The sequence below is a fragment of the Conger conger genome, chromosome 1, assembly GCF_963514075.1.
Source record: "Conger conger chromosome 1, fConCon1.1, whole genome shotgun sequence".
NCBI lineage: Eukaryota > Metazoa > Chordata > Actinopteri > Anguilliformes > Congridae > Conger > Conger conger.
This window is the reverse complement of record NC_083760.1, coordinates 31482462-31499872: the sequence shown is the minus strand read 5'-3', so window position 1 is coordinate 31499872 and position 17411 is coordinate 31482462. Positions and strand designations below refer to the sequence as shown.

At 41.8% G+C, this 17411-nt stretch overlaps 1 protein-coding gene across 1 annotated transcript in view; it reads left to right on the top strand.

Annotated features, from left to right (window-relative positions):
• Positions 1-17411, top strand: part of zgc:174356 (uncharacterized protein LOC100137120 homolog) — a 50510-nt gene that overhangs the window by 25598 nt on the left and 7501 nt on the right. The window lies entirely within an intron of this gene.

Genomic DNA, 17411 nt, shown 5'->3' with positions numbered 1-17411 from the left:
TAACTATTAAGCGAATTTGCACTTGAACACAAAATACAATTAAGAAAAAGTGCTGAATGAGAGTATGGTAAATGAGGTTACTGCTAATAATAATTTAATCTTGTTTATTATATTGTTTTATGAGATATTTAAGAGATAGCCTTTGGGAGTTAACTAAGTCTACCTTTTCAAGACTGAAAAGGTGAGTAATATTAGCGATTGGTTTAAATTGGCAACACCTAATGTTGTCGTGGAGAAGAATAGAGACAAACTCGGTGACTGAGCACAGTCATTCAGAAAAATAAATATTCCCCCTGAGAATTAAACATACGTTGTTAACAGAATGAAAAGTCTAATACACTGCTGAACTGATCAATCTTTATAATTATGTTGAAATCCACTCACCGAGCAACATTATTATTTCTAAAAGGATTCTCCAAAATGCAGTGCCAGTCTATTTTAATCTTTGTCCTGAGGTTTATAGACAAGTTGCATGATGTGCAAAATAAATTGAATCAGTCTGTATGGATTGTGCCAGTAGGGTATTGTTTTAATCTGTCAGTGGTTGTCAGTCACGTTGTTTGCTTCATGTTTGACTGCCTCCACACTTATCCCTAGCAGCAATAACAGCATTAATATGCTTTTTAGTACTGAAGAATGCTTGTAAATTTCTCCGTAATGGTATGTTTCTTAAGGTATAATAATATGTGATACATATCCATGTTCTGTTATATATATGTAAGTTAGTTTCTACAGAGTTTGCTAAATAAATTTAAACATTAATATAAACTACATGAACATTTAAAATGATAAAAGAAGGAAGACCACACATGAAAATTATGGGGCAAAATAAATGTATTTATTTATTTATTATGAAAATAATTTATTTATATTAAGAAATGAAGTCATACATCTTGTAGAGGGACATTTGTCTTTTTTGGGTGGTTGTAATGCTCCGGAAAGCAGGAAATGACTTACGGTGCAAAAGCTTATTATCCTAAATAACCAACCACGTCTCCTTTGCCAGTGCTCATGTCCCATTCGAACCCACAAGCTCCACTGTGTTAAAAAATTCTGGGAAGAACCCTGATATGTTTTAATCCTTTCCTTTCATTTAAGACAGCACATTAGGTAGGCCTATGTACTAGGAATAATTACTCTATTGACTCAAATAAGATGGCTAATTATTTATCTCAACCGCAGCTAGCTTCATCTTCTCTGGAGAATCTAGACAATCTTCCTCAATTTGTGATTCAATTCGTGTTGTGTCTTGAGAAAAATTTCTGAATGTCCAAAAGTTATCTGGAAAATTCCCTTCCTTTGCAACCCTAGCTGGGATGAGTGAAAAGTATCATGGTGAGTTTTGTAAAATGCAAAAACACATGCAAAGGAAGAGAGAAGCAGGTAAGCAAAAAAAAAAAAAAACAGCAAGCTCCTTCCATCTACGTGTCGGTAGTTTTGGTCCTGAAGTGCCGGTGGGAGGGTGGGTGGTAGTGATACATTTTCCCTGTCCTTGCAGGAGGTGGTGTCTGGACAGTCTGAACCAACTCACAAATTGCCCTGGCTAATTGATTGATTGGCTGTTTCACTTGTAGATTAGCTCACTGTAAAACATTTCATATCTGGACTGAAGAACAGTCCAGACTGCCATTGATTTGCTTATTAAGAAATAGCCAAAGTGTCAGTTGGTGTAAAAGCCCACATGCATATGTTTTAGAGATTTTAATATCATCCTGGAACTTTCAATTTGTGTTCCATTCCAGGACTGTGGAAATACTCTCACCGAGAACTTTATTAGGAACATTTTTACTGTCTTACACATACTTATTCATGCAATTATCTAATCAGCCAACTGTGTGGCAGCAGTGCAATGCATACAATCATGTAGCTACGGGTCAGGAGCTTCAGTTAATGTTCACGTCAACCATCAGAATGGGAATGATTGTTGGTGGCAGACAGGGTGGTTTGAGTATCTCAGAAACTGCTGATCTCCTGGGATTTTCACGCGCACTAGTCTCTAGAGTTTGCAAAGACAGAAGTGCCTTGTTAATGAGAGACAAGAGGAGAATGGCCAGACTGGTCAAAGCTGACAGGAAGATGACAGTAACGCAAATAACTACACATTACAACAGTGGTATGCAGAAGAACATCTCTGAACACACAATGCATCATAACTCTTAAGTGGATAGGCTACAGCAGTAGAAGTTTAAAAACTAAGTCTTGTAAATACCTAAATATCACTGAGTATACAGTATTGTGCAAAAGTCTTAGGCACCTGTATAACATTCTGTACTGATAAGATTCTTTCAAAAATAATTAAATGAAAGGTCCTAAATGAACGTAATATACGTTTTACATTGCATTTTAGTAATTTGCCAGAATAATTAAAAACTCAATCAAATCAATATTTTTTGTGACCGCCCTTCATCACTTCTCTGCGATAGCCAACGCTGTCCTGCAGTTCTATAAGACAATCAGCAGGGAGGTTGTTCCAAGCATGTTAGAGAACGTGCCACAGGACTTTGGTTGGCTCCTTGCTTCTGATCTCAGACAGCCTTGATCAAGTTTTTATGTAAAAAGTAGTAAATTGCTGACAGTAATATGTTACTTTTTAAAATTAAATACAAAAATGTCTCTGTAAAATTAAATCTTTTGGATAATGAATATTTAGAAATCTCAAATATGTTCTTTTATACTAACACACACAAAGAAAAGAAACATATATATAATAATGTCTAGGGCAGTGTTTCCCAACTCCAGTCCTCGGGACCCACTTGCCAGAAGGTTTTTGTTGTAACCAGTAGCTCACACACCTGATTTAACTAATCAAGGGCATTTTTGTGGTTTGATTGGTTCAATCATTAAATCAGGTGTGTGAGTTACTGGTTACAACAAAAACCTTCTGGCATGTGGGTCCCGAGGACTGGAGTTGGGAAACATTGGTCTAGGGTGTCTTAAGACTTCTATCCGTATATCCGTATATAGTTATATTTGTAATCTACATGTCTCGTAAGATTTGTTATGCTATGGTTAAACACAAACCACTCAGTAGAATATAACAGATGTATTGATATTCAGCGGGTAAATTCATCTTAACACCAGTAGCTAAATCAATATAGACACAATCAAGACAAAGAAAATACAAAGAGGTCCATAGGCTGGACACAATCTTTTTAAGTGAACTGAACAGCTTGATCTATTAAGTCATTTATTTTCATGACTTTACTGAGATTTGTGCAGAGATCAGAAGGCAATAATGGTGCAGTAAGATGTACAGTAATTGTAATGAAGAGATACCATTTGCATTGTATTCTATTGGCAAGAATGTGCCCTGTGGATATGTATTGTTATTTATTCATGCAGTATAAATCATTCATTTGGTACACAGATGTGTGTCAATATTTTATGTTTTGTGCTCCTCCAGAGCATCTACATCATTGCTTTGTACAATTAAATTTCCATAAATTTGTATGTATTCATACTTGCAACTAAAGCCTGCTCAGTGTGGGTACATTTTAAAAGATTTTTTATGAATTAATCTTAAACCAGAAATGTTTTTTTGCATGAGGTAGTATATGCGCATTAACATTAAATGACCAACATTTAATGGTTAAGTGGCCACTTCCCCGTGTTTACATTATGAGTATGGAGTGAACTTGTGTGTCCATCAAAACGGATGTCATTTGTCTTGATAATGCAGATGGAGGCTTTGCATAATGGCTGACTAAAAGAAAGGGCAAATTAACAAATGAGAGCTAGAAAACTGAGAGCTAGAAAACCTGCATACTCTTGGGCCTTCATGATTGGGCGCCCCTGCTGTACATGATATCAGTGTGGCCCCCATCCCCCTTGCTGGAACAGCATAGCGATTTGCACATAATTCTGCAGTTCCATCACACCTCTCAAGATACATGCAGGTGATGTAGTAAATTTTGCTGCATGAAATTACACACTCATCCAAGACACTGAAGTCTAAATGATCTGGCTTTATTTCCTAATGGATGTTTCCCCCACAGCGGATCCTAACTCTGTAATTTCGAGGCATACACATTCCTCCAATAAGGACAACACATGAAACCAAAATAAACCCACAAGCCATCAGGATTTACTTGTTCTGAAATAACTTTTTTACTTCTTGTAACTTCATGTAAACATGTGGAACCTTATTTGAGTCAGCAGGTGCAGAGCCTGCTGTGGGGACACTTGGACGGTGGAGAGGCACGTCATGCTGGAATGTGACTGTAGTACAAAGGGAGAAAGTTTCTTGCAGCTCTAACTTTCCATAGGCAGGAAGTTGATTATGCGTGGCTGCTTCATTTCTGTATCGGTGCAGAAGCACAGCAGTAGCCCAATGCCGCAGGCAGGTCTCATCTCCATGGTGACCAGCTATCGCCGTGAATTACCATTGAAGTGAGATAACAGCTACTGTAGCTAAACAGATCTTCCCCCTCTGGTTTCCCTTCTAGATTTAAATAAATTAGGCTACACTATCCTAACATGGAAAGAGATGCAATAATAGCATTATTTGTTACTTTTAGTCCAATCTCATGCTGGGAACTTCGCCATGAGGAGATGCATTATAATATTAAGCTTAACCCTTTGCTCTAGATACACATTTTTAAAACCGTATTTGCTCATAAGCACCCAAAAAATTGTTTTGGTTTATTTCCCCATTTTTGCCATGTCTGTCCTGAATTTCTCATCAGTAGAAATTATGCTTTATGGGAGATTTATGGAAATTCTATTGAAAAGTTTCAAATATTGTGCAATGAAAATGAATAAGACTTCACCTAATGGAGTTAATGTTCATAACAAATAACTTTAAGCTAACATTACTGAAAAAAGTGGTTCAGATATATACTGTTGTAATGACTGCGTCACATTAATTAATATTTATATTAATATTAACTGATAACATTAACAAGATGGTAAAATAGTTCATCCTTAAGGCCTCCATCTATGCGATAGTGTTTTTGTTGCTTACGTTGAACTTTTTCAAGATCATATTTGAGTATGATGTGGCCCTGCAAGTGTCTGAGCCTACAAAACAAAGACTGGCAGCAATCAAGAAGGCAGAGGAGGTAAAAACAAGTCACATAGGCATGTTAAGTAGCAGAGCGCACTTGAGTGATGCTCACTGAAAGCAGCAGGCATAATTTAACTTGATGTACTATAATGCAGTATATGCACATCACAGTGAGCGGTGCACTGAACCATTTGCTCAATTGCATGGGGATTGAGGAGATTGGGGGGGCTCACTGAGTGATTGGATGATCTGAGTGAAAAATAAGCAAGTTAGCTAGCCTGAAAGAGGCTGAGCTGAAAAGCGTGTGCGCTTGTTTTGTTGGCCTTTCGGTTCGGGAGAAGAGCAGTTAATGAACTCCATAATGAAATGTACTGTAATGAAAGCAGATTGAATTTTGCATCAGTTCTGAATGATAGAACAGATACAACACACATTGTGATTGTGTAGTTGGACCAGACAGACACTGTTGTCCAACAGTGCAGAGGAGTGCCCTACTGGACACTTTTGGGACACTGCCATAAGTGTGGGTCATCTCAGTCAACTGAATACTTCTGCCTGTTATGTGCCGCACGGAAAGGTCAGCACCAGAACGGTCAATTCAGGTCTTGGAGAAAGAAATATAATGCATGCTAAGCATATGCTACCGGTTGTTTTAGGATAAAAAGTGCAGGTGGCAGTAAAGTTATGTACTTTGAAGTTGATAAGAAATGGGATGGCTTCCTCAGCAGATAATTGTGATGCAGTCCTCTTTGTAATGAACCTTTAAGTAATTTATCCTGCTATCAAAACTCCATGTGCTCCCTTGGTACTGAAGAATTGATTCTTTAGACTCATTCTGTTGGCACCTGAAAGCAAACGGCATGAAATGAAGCAGAAATTGCGAGTTCACAAATGTTAGATCTTAACAGTTTGCCTTTTAGAGGAGTCTGAATGTACTTAATTTATTTACTGTAATTTGCTGCGATGAAAACACTTTGACCTTGGGAAACTTTTTTGATGGACTGATATTAAGTTGGGGTAATTTATTTATTTTAAAGCCATGGCACTATTTTCACTGGAGTTCATTTAGCATTGTATGGTTACATTTTGAACTGCACACACATAGCTTGCTGTTTTATCTTGGTTCTCTGAAGACATGGCTTCTCAGACCAGACCCATCATGAATGCTGATGAGAACACAAAGCGATGCACGAAAATGAAGAACACTACAGCCAAACCTTATCTGGAAGGCCACATTTTAAAACATGAGCAAGCATCTCCATTGAGTGCAAACTAAATTAATAAATTACTAAAACATTTAAGTTGTTCAAAAGATTCTTATTAGAATTGGTATAATTATTGGTGATAAATATGCACTCACTGAGCACTTTATTAGGAACACCTACACTTACTCATTCATGCGATTATCTAATTAGCCAATCATGGGGCAGCAGTGCAATGCATACAATCATGCAGATATGGGTCAGGAGCTTCAGTTAATGTCCGCATCAACCGTCAGAATGGGGGAGAAATGTGATTTCAGTGACTTTGACCGTGGAATGATTGTTGGTGCCAGACAGGGTGGTTTGAGTATCTCTGAAACAGCTGATCTCCTGAGATTTTCATGCACAACAGTACCTAGAGTTGGCAGAGAATGGTGCAAAAAAACATTTGCGCAGCAGTTCTGCAGGAAAAAACGCCTTGTTGATGAGAGAGGTCTGAGGAGAATGGCCAGACTGGTCAAGGCTGACAGGAAGGTGACAATAACCACACATTACAACAGTGGTATGCAAAGGAGCAGCTCTGAATAAACCACACATCAAACCTCTAAGTGGATAGGCTACAGCAGCAGAAGTCATAATAAGTCTAAAAAATAAAGTGCTCACTGAGTGTAGCAAGACAATAGCTTATACAATGCTTGCAATGCGTGCTGTCCTACGCTGAAAAATATTTTAAAATGTTTTTCCCAAAATATGGAATAAAGGTGCAATCAATAAGTATTTGAACAGAGATACATTTTTTCTTGTTTTTGCTCATTTCAGATTTCTAATAAAACAATTAACTTGCCATTATAGTGAATATTTCAAGCTTTTATACATTCTGTTTTCACCGTGTAGAAATGAGAAATTACAGCACTTTCCCCCCAATTCAAAGTACCATAATATTCTTGACATGTTCTTAATGATGTTCCAAACTGTTTATTTTGGTAAGCATTGTTTGGCCTCTTGACTATTTTTTTATTTCCCTTTGACCCCACAATTTCCGGACCTGCTGCCACGTGCCAACTCTTCCGGATCTGCTAAGACAATTGCTCTGTCTCTGACTACACCATTGAGTTCCGTACCCTGGCGGCCTTGGCTGGTTGAGATCACATCGCACAATACAGCGCCTTCTATAATTACATTACATTACATTATTGGCATTTGGCAGACGCTCTTATCCAGAGCGACGTACAACAAAGTGCATACCCATAACCAGGGATAAGTTCGCTGAAAGACCCTAGAGGTAAGTACAATTTCAACTGCTACCTGTACAACAAAGATAAGGACAAGGGCCATTTTTTTTTTTTTTTTTTTTTTTTGAACAAACAAACAAACAGAGCAAAAGTCACCAAAGTTAACTATCCAAACACTGCTTACCTAGCCAACTAAAATACTGATACACAAGTCACAGAGACAACAATTAAGGTTCACAGGGAGGTAGGGAGGGATGGGGAGAGGTGCTGTTTGAAGAGGTGTGTCTTCAGCTTGCGCTTGAAGGTGGGGAGGGATTCTATAGTTCTGACCTCAACGGGGAGTTCGTTCCACCACCGTGGAGCCAGAACAGACAGTAGTCGTGAGCGTGAGGTGGAGGTTCTGAGAGGGGGAGGTGCCAAGCGGCCTGTGGAGGCTGAACGAAGAGGTCTGGCAGGGGTGTAGGGTCTGATGATTTTTTGCAGATAAGCTGGGGAAGACCCTTTAACTGCTTGGAAGGCTAGCACCAATGTTTTGAATTTGATGCGAGCCATGACAGGCAGCCAGTGGAGGGAAGTAAGCAGGGGGGTGACGTGTGAGTATTTGGGAAGGTTGAAGACCAGACGAGCTGCTGCATTCTGGATGAGTTGGAGGGGTCTGATGGCAGACGCTGGGAGGCCAGCCAAGAGGGAATTGCAGTAGTCCAGGCGGGACAGAACCATCGCTTGGACCAGGAGCTGGGTCGAGTAGGGGGTGAGAAAGGGGCGGATTCTCCGTATGTTGTATAGGAAGAACCTGCAAGACCGGGTCACCGCCGCAATGTTCTCGGAAAGGGACAGTCTGCTGTCCATCACCACGCCGAGGTTCCTTGCACTGGGTGACGGCGTGAGTGTGGTATCCCCGAGGGAAATGGAGAGATCCAGATGGGGAGAGGTATTAGCAGGGATGAATATCGTTTCAGTTTTACCTGGGTTGAGCTTTAGATGGTGGTTGTCCATCCAGCTCTGGATGTCCCTCAGGCAAGCAGAGATACGGGCTGAAACCTGCGTATCAGACGGCGGGAACGAGACGAAGAGTTGGGTATCGTCCGCATAGCAGTGGTAGGATAGCCCATGTGCAGTGATCACAGGGCCAAGGGAGCGAGTGTAGAGAGAAAAAAGAAGCGGGCCAAGGACTGAGCCCTGGGGAACTCCTGTGGCGAGGGGCCGAGGTGTCGATACCGAACCAGCCCAGGCAACCTGGAAGGAGCGACCAGAGAGGTAGGACTCAATCCAGTCCAGGGCTGTGCCACAGATGCCCGTTGCTGACAGGGAAGACAGGAGGATGGAGTGATCCACAGTGTCAAAGGCAGCAGAGAGATCTAGAAGAATGAGGACAGAGGAGAGGGAGGCTGCTCGTGCGGCATGAAGTGACTCACTGACGGAGAGGAGTGCAGTCTCTGTCGAGTGGCCCGATCTGAAGCCAGACTGATGGGGGTCTAGCAGGTTGTTGTTAGAAAAGAAGGAAGAAAGTTGAGTAGAAGCGGCTCGTTCTATAGTTTTAGAAAGGAAAGGAAGAAGAGATACCGGGCGGTAGTTCTGGATGATGGAGGGGTCCAGGGTAGGCTTTTTTAGCAGCGGAGTGATGTGGGCCCTCTTGGAGGATGCCGGAAAACAGCCGGAAGACAGGGAGGAGTTGACAAGGGAGGTGACAAATGGGAGAATGTCAGGTGTGATAGTTTGGAGAAGAGAAGAGGGGATAGGGTCAAGGGCACAGGTTGTAGGGCGGTGGCAGAGCAGGAGTTGAGAAACATCAGAGTCTGTAAGGGGGGAGAAAGTGGAAAAGGAAGGGATGGGCCTAGAGGGGGGGAAGGGCGCTTCTCCTCTGCTTCTGTCCTGACCAAGACTGACCCAGAGAAGCAGTTCACCCTCAAGGTTGACGCCTCCGACACCGGTGCCTGAGCGGTACTTCCACAAAGGGCTCCAGATAATAAGATGCACCCCTGCACCTTACCTGCCTCACACCCACAGTGAGGAACTACAAAATTGGTGACCGAGAGCTTCTCCCGGTCAAACTGGCCTTCGAAGAATAGCGCCTCCTGCTGGAAAGAACCCATTGTTTGGACTGACCACCGCATTTTGGAGTACCTGAGGTCGGGCAAGAGACTTAACCCCTACCAAGCCCATTGGTCCCTGTTCTTCAACCGGTTAAATTTTTACCTGATGTACCGACCCGGCTCCAAGAATATTAAGCCTGATGCTCTCTCCTGGCTGTACTCACCTCCCCACACATAAGAAGAGCCAGCCACCATCCTGCCTCCCGGTACCGTGGTCCCTGCCACCCAACTGGGCATCATCAGCATGGTGGAGGAAGCCCCTGTCCAGCCCCTGACGACACACTTGCTGACCATCTGTTTGAGGTGTTCGGAGTCCAAGTAATCCGTTGACTGATTTCAATCCGCGGATTGTTTGCAACAAGAAAATTTTTATATTTCTCTCTTGGGAAGTTTCTCTCAAGATGCCGAATGCAAATCAAGGTCTGTATGGAGTTGCAATTACCGAAAAGCAACAATACATAACTTTATAGCAAGTGCCCACAACAGTAATGGACTGTCTAATCGCATTCAAGATGAGTTGCGACCACCTGTGAGCTGCCCGCCACTTTGGATGGACTTCCGCGTGGATTCACGTCTGAGGGGGTGACGAGCCATGAGACAGACCAGGGAATCCAGCTACCCCAGAACTACACTCACCCCATGTCCTAGCCGTCAACCTCTGGTGGAGAACCCTGATCTTGAGCCCATGCAAGTCGGCCGCACCAGGCTATCACCGCAAGTGAGCGAAAGACGCATTTTGGAACGACTCTGCCTCTACTGTGCCGGACCTGGTCATCAGGTCAGTAACTGCCCGGTAAAAGAGAACACCCATCAGTGAGCAAGGGTGTCCTGATGGGCACGTACATTGATTGAACCCCCTCTACCTCCCAAACCACCGTGCTCACTGCTATTTCCTGGAAAGGTGTACAACACCAAGTATGGTTTCTGATCGACTCCAATTTCATGTACACCACTCTGATCGATCGGCTGGGAGCACCCACCTCTTCCCTGACACAAGCCCTCTGGACGAACGCTCTCACGGGTGCCCCCTTGGCTGATGTGAACACCGTCACTTCACCTGTCAGTCTCCTGATCTCCGGGAACCACCAGGAGGAGATTGCCTTCTATGTTATGAAATCACCCCCGATTCCGGTGGTTTTGGGCAGACTATGGCTTTTTTACGCCACAGCCAGGGAACCATCACAGCTTGGAGCCCCGACTGCCATGTGTCCTGCCTCCAGTCAGCCATTGATCCATCCACACCTGCCCCGCTGACCGAAGAAACGCCTCCTGACCTGTCTCCTTCTTCCCTCTAGAATTGCACGTTTTAAGCTGGATCTATGCAATGCCTATCACCTGGTTTGCATTGGTGAAGGTGACAGAATCTTCCAGAATCTCATCAACCACATGCTTTCACATATGATATTGAAGTTTGTGTTTGTCTACCTGAACGACATCCTGATCTTGTTGGATTCACTCGAAGAACATGTCCGCTATGTCCGTCAAGTCCTGCAGCACCTGCTTGCAAATTGGCTGTTTCACTGCTCCACAGTTCAGTTCAGTTCCTTGGTTTTACAGTTTCCCGAGGCCAAATTGAAATGGACCCTGAGAAGGCCAAGGCTGTCGTCAGTTGGCCTCCCCCAACTAACCGCAAGGAGTTACCCTTCATCAGGAACTACAGCTCTGTTGTCGCCCCTCTCACCGCCCTAACCTCCAGTGAGGTCACCTTCTGCTGGACCCCTGATACCGAGTCTGCCTTCCAAGAGCTCAAAAGACGCTTCTCCTCTGCTTCTGTCCTGACCAAGACTGACCCAGAGAAGCAGTTCACCCTCAAGGTTGACGCCTCCGACACCGGTGCCTGAGCGGTACTTCCACAAAGGGCTCCAGATAATAAGATGCACCCCTGCACCTTACCTGCCTCACACCCACAGTGAGGAACTACAAAATTGGTGACCGAGAGCTTCTCCCGGTCAAACTGGCCTTCGAAGAATAGCGCCTCCTGCTGGAAAGAACCCATTGTTTGGACTGACCACCGCATTTTGGAGTACCTGAGGTCGGGCAAGAGACTTAACCCCTACCAAGCCCATTGGTCCCTGTTCTTCAACCGGTTAAATTTTTACCTGATGTACCGACCCGGCTCCAAGAATATTAAGCCTGATGCTCTCTCCTGGCTGTACTCACCTCCCCACACATAAGAAGAGCCAGCCACCATCCTGCCTCCCGGTACCGTGGTCCCTGCCACCCAACTGGGCATCATCAGCATGGTGGAGGAAGCCCCTGTCCAGCCCCTGACGACACACTTGCTGACCATCTGTTTGAGGTGTTCGGAGTCCAAGTAATCCGTTGACTGATTTCAATCCGCGGATTGTTTGCAACAAGAAAATTTTTATATTTCTCTCTTGGGAAGTTTCTCTCAAGATGCCGAATGCAAATCAAGGTCTGTATGGAGTTGCAATTACCGAAAAGCAACAATACATAACTTTATAGCAAGTGCCCACAACTCTGGTCCTTGAAGCTGCAGGATCTTTTGGGTTTTGTTATTGCATTGATTAATGACAGCAGATAATTATACAGTCAACTCACCTCTATTGATTTTATTGATTCATAGCTAATTGTAACCAGCAGACCTTGCTTCTTGCTGGCTGCAGACCACTTTGTAATGGTCTTTGCCTAATGAGCAATTTAATCAGTTATATTTTTATATTTTGGCTGCAAAATGACTTGCATTTGAGTGAAAAATGTAGAATTGCAAAGAAAGAGAAGGACTAAAATGAGAGAACTTTCAGACAAGAAATACGTTTTTATTGACATTTTGCGTTATATATTGTGGACCTACCAGTGTGGCCAATGTTTTTATTTGTTAATAGTAAATAGACAGGAGCCATGTTGAGCCATGGTAAGATTCCCAAGCTCTCGGAAATCATTTGAAAGATCTTGTTACAGGTGCAGTATGACTAGTGAAAATGAGAGATCATACTGACTCCAGTGATATATGTACCTAGTACATACAGTCCCTTCAAAAAGTATTGGAACAGTAAGGTCAATTGCTTTGTTTTTGCAATATACTGAAGGTCAAAACTTGTAAATGAGATGAGAGATCTGAATTTCTGCTTTTATTTCCTGGTATTTTTATCTAGATTTGTTAAACAACATATCACGTTTTGTATCTGACCAACCAATTAGGTGAGCAAAAGTATTGGAACATGTGACTGACCGGTGTTTCTTGTTGTCCAGATGTGTCTTGTTACATTGATTAGTTAAACAATAAATAGTTCTGAATTTCTACTCTTGGTTTTAACCTTGGGTTTTGCCTGTGAAGACTGCATTAGAAAAGATAAACCAACATGAAGACCAGAGAGCTGTCTTTGGGAGAAAAGCAAGCCATTTTGAAGCTGAGACAAGAGGGGAAATCGAGCCATTGCACAGGCTTTGGGGATAACTTGTACAACTTGGAATGTCTTTAAAAAGAAAGAAACCGCTGGCGTACTGAGCAACAGACATGAAACAGGTTGACCAAAGAAAAATACAGCAGTTGATGACAGAAAAATTGTGAGAGCTGTAAAGAAAAACCCCAAAATATCAGTCAGTGACTGATATCTCCACAGGGCAGGGGTGAAGGTATATCAAGCAACCATTCAAAGAGAGCAATAGTGTAGAGGCTATACCACAAAATGCAAACCACTCATCAGTAGTAAGAATCGGAAAGCAAGATTACAATTTGCAGAAAAAGTACAGAGATGAGCCACAAAAGTTCTGGAACAAAGTTCTATGGACTGGTGAGACCATAATTAACCTCTACCAATGTGATGTAAAGGCCAGTGTCAGAAAGTGTCATGGCTTGGGCTTGCATGGCTGCTTCTGGAGTGGGCTCACTATTCTTTATTTTTGTTCTAACACATGATGGTAGCAGCAGGAGGAATTCAGAAGTCTACAAAAACATTCTGTCTGCTAACTTGCGTCCATTTTGGAGAAATTCGGTGGAGCAAGCAAGACAATGCAGCAAGACAATGATCCAAAACACTGCCAACACAACAAAGGACTTCATTAGGGAGAAAACGTGGAAGGTTTTAGAGGCTTGATGATGCAGTTATTGCAAGCAAGGGATATGCTACCAATACTTTCCCTCACCTAAAAATTGGGTGGTCTGATACCAAAGGTACTATGTCCTAAGTAATTTAACACATCTAGGTGTAAATACCAGGAAATAAAAGCTGACATTCTGACCTTCTTGTCTCATGTTCATCTTTTTATCTCAACCCCAAATGTATTCAGTAATACTTTTGGAAGGGACTGTATGATGACCACATCATTTCTTCTCTGTGAGAATGTTTGAAGTCTCCCACTGTAAACCCAAAAAGCTCCTAATAGTGTTTTGCTCGTAGCAAATCTGATGCTTCTCTCAGCTGACAAGAAAAATGAGTAATCTGGTGGCAGCACTACACATATTTTACCAACTGGTCAGAAAAGCTGCAAATCCTCTCATTCTCCTCTAAGTGGACACTTCCAACAAAATGCTGTGCAGTTCAGCAAATGGACTGCTTAGTGACAAATTCTTGTTTGTACTCTCACAAATTGACACAGGACTTTGCAGTGATGAGATGGGCCTGCACCTACATCTGGGGATTTAAAGTTGTTGGGGGGGGGGGGAGGGTGGAGCGGAGCGTGTGTGAGGAGGACAAAATAAATGTCATTCTGTCACTACATCCCCAAGGAGGATTTGTTGAGAAAAAAGTATTTATCTTGAAGGAACCATTTAATATCTCAAGGAAGCAAGGTACTTATTGAATTGCTCCCTATCTAGAGCTGAAGTCCTCCCCTTGAGATATTAAGTCCTGCTACCTGGTGCTGCTATTGCAAACATGGTATATGTACTGAAATAAGAGGTGCTACAGAAGTCATTTCAACATATCAACTGTGGAGTGAACTATATAATATAAAACAGTCTAGCATTAACCCCTTAAGTACCCCTTTTCTTAAGACAAGCTTGGAAATGGCACACACAAAATATAATGGTTACTACTCTTGAGCCTTTTTGACTACATACACAATCCTGAACTAGGCTAGGCAGGTTTCCATAAAGTACATTTGGAGACTTAGAATGCATACGAAATGATAAAATACATTTTATCCTTAAAAATATATTCTGCCTCCCTCTTCCAACTCTCCCCATCTGGCAGCAGCAGGTCCAGATGATTGTATAAAAAATAAAAAAAAAGTACAATAATTAAATCTTGTATGCTAATCAGAAACATCCCACAATTTCACATGCTGGTTTTTTTTATTTTATTCAAAAGCCGGTCTACTCCTTATTTATAAGTGTAAAAAAATTTAACATTTTGACAATGTATTTAGCTGCTCACCGATATAAAATTGGGTCACGTCACTGAAAATGCCATGGAGTCAAATGTGTTTTCACTGTCCTGTTCACTGAGGCGAGCGATTTCTTTGTAAAATATCAGCCTTTTTAGGCATAAAATCTCAAGTACTAATTTTTCAGCACGTAACTGTCTTAGCATGCAAACTGAAAATGAAAGGAAAAAGGACTCTAACACCCCACGTTACAAAATAAGGAACTGATGTCACTAAAGCAATAGTTTCAACAGATGGAACCGTGAGTTTTAACGCTTTTAAATAGTATATGCTGTGACGATATTGATTGAAAATTGCACCGTGAAAAAGTGTATGTCAAATAGTATGGACTTAAACCTGGGCACTTGCAATTTTATCCAGTAATGTAGAATGTATAGTAATGTACATTTGCTGTACAGTTCCTCCCTTGAGTTTCTCCCCAAGTCTTGTAGCTTGTCTTTGGTTTGTTGTGACTGCAGACAATACACTCACGAGCACTTTATAAGGAACATTTTTACTTTATTACACCTACTTATTCATGTGATTATCTAATCAGCCAATTGTTTGGTAGCAGTGCAATGCATACAATCCTGTAGATATGGGTCAGGAGCTCCAGTTAATGTTCACATAAACCACCAGAATGGGGAAAACGTGACTGACCGTGTGTTGTGTTCTGCCAACACTACAACTGTTATATATTAAAATAAAAAGACGCAGGAACCACGGACATCACTTTAACCATTTACTAGGCACTGTGGCAGACTGGTTCAAGGGCAACAGCACACATACATATCAATGCGCATGTACAGCATATCTTGCATGGCAGATCATGCTAATAACATAAAATAGTGCCGTGTATCATTATACACATACATAACACCGTGGAATGATTGTTGATGGCAGACAGGGTAGTTTGAATATCTCAGAAACTGCTGATCCCCTGGGATTTTCACACACGCTAGTCTATGCAAATAATTAAATCCAGTGAGCAGCAGTTCTGCAGACAGGGAGGCCTTGTTAATGAGAGACATCAGAGGGCAATGGCCAGACTGGTCAAAGCTGACCGGAAGGTGACAGTAACGCAAATAACCACACATTACTACAGTGGTATGCAGAGGGGCATCTCTGAACACACAACGCACACAACTCTAAGGGGATAGGCTACAGCAGTAGAAGTCTAAAAAATAAGTTTAATAAATACCTAATAATGTACTAACTGAGTATAACATATTGTATGCAGAATGCATAGGTGATTACCGTGAAGTTCAGAAAATAGATGCCATGTAAATAATTGACGGAATACTACACATTTAGTGTCATTCTATAAAAGGTTATGGCTCAGCTACATTTTACAATTTTTACTGGCTCTCTGATGGCTCCAGTTAAACCACTGGCTGGCTCTTGACCAAACCAGGACCAACTGGTCAGGAGTCCTACAGGCCAATTCATAATTTGAGTTGCAGTCCTCTGACATCACGGCTGATCGTGAACTGGAAATGAGCAGAAACAAGCAGCATCTGGCTGTCACATTTGCCAATATTCAAATATGGAGGTAATATGCACCCCATATGTATTCTTTGCATATTTTACATTGTTTTTCTGATTAAACTACCAGCTTTTCCTAGGATGTCTTAAATTCCCACTGCGTGATGTATTCACATATTAATTAAAAGCTCACAAACTGTAAAAAAGAAAAAGGGAGAGCTCTGAAATCATAAAATAAACATTACATCAGAAGTCTATTGAAATCCTCCTTTGAATCTTGTATATTTACTCTCCTTGCAAGACTGAGCAGAGGCTTGGTTGAAGGAAAATTAAAGAATACGGCAACACATGTTAAATATGCTAATGGATAAACAGTGTGGAGTTGCATTAGAGAGCCCCATACTTCCCTAGATTACTTTTCCGAATGATAACGTGTTGAGATGTGGTAAAGTGGCTGTATTGATTTGCATACTGGATTGATCCTAAATCGCCTTAGCCTGTGCTAATCCTCACTGGGAGAGTCCCTTTTCTCACAGCTCAAGGATGAAATGAGAATCGGCACGGAATCCATACTTTTGCTTGTTTTGATTATTTACGTCATTACTTATTTATTTGTGTGGTTGTTTGAAGGGGCATTAATGGGTTTTGCCTTGAGCACTGCGCTGTGATTCTGGCATGTCCTTCACATACAGGGATTTTTTTTTTCCTTTCTCCGTTTAAATACACATCTCTGTGTCGGAATATTTAAGGAGTTCAAAATGTCATTATTGTTATCTTTTATTCAACATTGTTGTTTTGTTGTCTGGTCTGATTTACAATGTCCACAGGTTCTCATTAGAATTAGAGTGAAATGAGTTTTGAAAACTGGCAGCGTTTTGTCACCGCATTCCAGTCATCCCTATGCAGTAAATACAGTCCATTCAGGCCAAAGCAGTAGGTGTGTTGGATTGAAGAAATGAAACATTTAAGGCATGAGGGTTCGTTATTTTTGCTGAGCTTGATCCGGGCCCGCTGTCTCATAAATAATGGTTTGTTTTATGAACTCCAGACATGTACACACCTTTAT